The 3,262-nt window shown below is 44.5% G+C and overlaps 1 pseudogene; it reads left to right on the top strand.

The window, feature by feature from the left end:
• Positions 1–2,082: 2,082 nt before the first annotated feature.
• Positions 2,083–2,649, top strand: LOC133055566 (NEDD8-conjugating enzyme UBE2F-like; annotated as a pseudogene).
• The last annotated feature ends 613 nt before the right edge of the window (positions 2,650–3,262 follow it).

Genomic DNA, 3,262 nt, shown 5'->3' with positions numbered 1-3,262 from the left:
GTTGTATTTATGGGCGATAAGTCTAGTTGTTCCATTCTCTGAGATATGGATGTTAGCATCTCTCTAAGTTCAGAAAAAGGGGAGCCTTGGTCTTTATTCTTTTGTTGAGTTACTATAAAGGCATCCCATCCTTCTTTGTCATGCTCAAAAGCCTGCTCTTTTAAATCATCTTCCTCATCAGGAGAAAGTTCCGAATCTGAGTCTTGTTCCAGAACAGTAGTCTCATTATCATTTTTTCTGGAACCTGAAACAATTGGGGAGTCATATATGTGCTCTGCTACCCGTTGGGGGGCACCTGAACACTTGGGTGTTATAAGTTTCAAGGCTGTTTCAAGTTTCCTACTCTCGTGTTCTGGGTTTAAGCAATCTCTTATTAGAGTCCATAGAGAATAAGCATCAAGAGGAACTTTGTCTGGTCCACAGAGGGTATAAACTGTTTGAATTTGTTCTCCCACCTTTACCCAAGTTTCAAGGCTAATAGTTCCTTCCTCTGGGAACCAAGGACAAGTTTCCTCCACAAAGACAAGAAATCTTTCTAGTTTCTGTTTAGACACAGAAATTCCTCTAGCTTTTAGCATAGTTTTTAACATAGAAACAAAGAACTGCCTACTATTACTTTGCCCCATAATTTTTACTCTCAACTATATACCCTCTCCACCCACAGTTTTCCAACGATACCTGAATAGGTGAGGCTTTCTCCCGGGATCACTTTCAATATTTTTGGGTGGCTGTGCGGTGGGATCCGCCCATGTCCCTCGTTCTGGCGCCACTTGCCGGGCCTGCCGGCTAGATGAACAGGTCGAGGACGCAATCACCAGAGCACCTGAGAAATAAAAGACTAGGAAAGATGGGGTTGAGAGGGACGGAGTCAGCTTGTGACTGATTCTGACGACTTTATTGAAGGGTAACATACATATATATACTAACAGGATTCACCAAATTTTAGATCAAAGACTTGCATACGTGCAGAACTGCAGACACTAGTTTTAGCTCAGGAGTTTTATCTTAACTCCAGCAGAGCATGGCACCAGCGTCTTACAATCAGGTAAAGACTACCTAGACATAAGCCATTCACAGGAGCCCGATAACCTTATCAGAGTCAGGAAAATGGGCAAATGGTGGCTGCAGCGATTTCCTTGAGGGAGGTGAGAAAGGCCAATTTGCACTTTAACAAATCAGGGGTGGCGGGACAGAGAGGGACCTCTTGATCTCTCTCAGAGCCGAGAAGGGGCCTGAGCAGTCAGGCCGGCTCCCTGCAGCAATGGATAACTAAAACAGAAGACATACATTCTATACACCAGAAAAGGTGAAAAAATTCTGCTAACGCTCAGGTTTTTGAATATACAGATTATATATATTAGTATCAAGAACAAAAAAACATTGACAAAGCAAAAAGACAACCTACTGAATGGGGGAAAATATTTGCAAATCGTATGACTGATAAGGGTTAATATCCAACATGTATATAAACAGCTCATATAACTCAACATTAAAAAAAAAAAAAAAACCTCAGTTGAAAAATGAGCAGTAGAACTGAATAGACATTTTGCAAAGAGGAAATGCAGGTGGCTAATAGGCACATGAAAAGATGCTCACCTTCAGTAATCATCTAGGAAATGCAAATCAAAACCTCAATGAGATATCACCTCACACCTGTCAGAATGGCTATCATCCAAAAGAACAGAAATAACAAATGTTGGCAAGGACATGGGAAAAAGGGAGCCTTGTTACACTATTGGCAGGAATGTACTTTGGTGCAGCCACTGTGGAAAACAGTAAGGAGATTACTAAAAAAAATAAAAATAGAATTACCATATGATCCAGCAATTCCACTCCTGGGTGTATATCAAAAAAAAAAAAAAAAAAAAACCACTAGTTCAAAAAGACAAATGCACTCCAATGTTCACAGCAGCATTATTTATAACTGCCAAGATATGAAAACAACCTAAGTCTGTCAACAGATGAAAGGATAAAGAAGATGTGGTACTGGTGAGGGGCTGACCCTCAACGTCACCTGCCCACCATGGGGCTGGCCCTGGCCTGCCTTGCCTGTCTCAGAGGGCCAGGATAAACACAGCAGTGATGCTGACGCTGGCAAGCAACCTGAAGCGCGAGGACAGTCTCTAAAGTCCTGGGAGTCAGCCACAGCCTCTGACTCCACTCGGGGGTTTCTGTGACAGACAGGCTGTGTGTTCAAGAGTCTGCAGAACTTGAAGCTGATTTACCTTATAAGTGTAAAGTGCATTTTTCTGACCCAAGAAAGCTGCATTCTTTACAGCTCTCACCCCAGATAAGGGTTACTAACAGGTTGGAAATTTTCAGTTTGAAGCTGAGGTTTTCGATGCATACAACACGGTGCCTCCCAAAGTGAACTGCTTGACCCAGGTCTGGCAACCCCAACTCCACTGGGAAACGTGAGATACGTCTCAGGGCACTGACTGGGCCCCCAGAAGGACGCTGAAGGATGTTGTTTGGGGACTAAACTCTTTGTTTACTGATGCTTTGAATTTTGGTGATCCACTGGATATAGAAGCTGCAGTACATCATTTGGGGGACAAGGAGGTCTTCCAGAATAAAGGGGAAGACTACACGAAGCGCTACACCAGAGGATACGGGGAGAGGACTGCAGGGCCCTGGAATATGCCTTAGAAGTTGGTCTCCAACCAGAAGGGAGCCTCCTCCCGAGTCCTCAGCTCCCCTCAGTCCGGCTGGGCCATCCGAGTCCTGTGACCACGTTGTCCTGACGAAGAGCCTCTTCCAGACCACCCATTGCAGACAGCGAGTTGCACATAAATATAGCCAGAAAATATATTTGGGGTTCTAAAGAGTTATCTGCTTACCTTAACATGTTTATTTTTTGAAACTATACTGCATGAGCTGTTGATGAGATTCTCAAGAAGTTGTAATGAACTCAGCATTGAGGCTTGAGCTTGCTTTTCCCCCTCAGAGTTAGTCCTTGCACGGGTGTTGCTAAGGATGTGCTCAGCAGCAGTTCACAGATTGGCACTCAGAACCCCGCTACAGACTGTGATTGGAGGCGAATTCTCCTAGCTGCTCCCACGAATGTCGGCCCTACTTAGACGCTGTGAAGCTTCCCAGAGTACAGAGCCATTCTCGGTAGAGCTCTTACTGCAATGTGTATTTTACTGAATTTGGAAGAAATAATCCATGTCCCAGGGCTTCTCTGGTGGCTCCGAGGGTGAAGAGTCTGCCTGCAGTGCGGGAGACCTGGGTTCGATCCTTGGGTTGAGAAAACCCCCTG

This window comes from Dama dama, chromosome 5 (assembly GCF_033118175.1).
Source record: "Dama dama isolate Ldn47 chromosome 5, ASM3311817v1, whole genome shotgun sequence".
Taxonomy (NCBI): Eukaryota; Metazoa; Chordata; class Mammalia; order Artiodactyla; family Cervidae; genus Dama; species Dama dama.
Note: the sequence above shows the minus strand (reverse complement) of the source record. Positions and strands in the feature narration are given on the sequence as shown.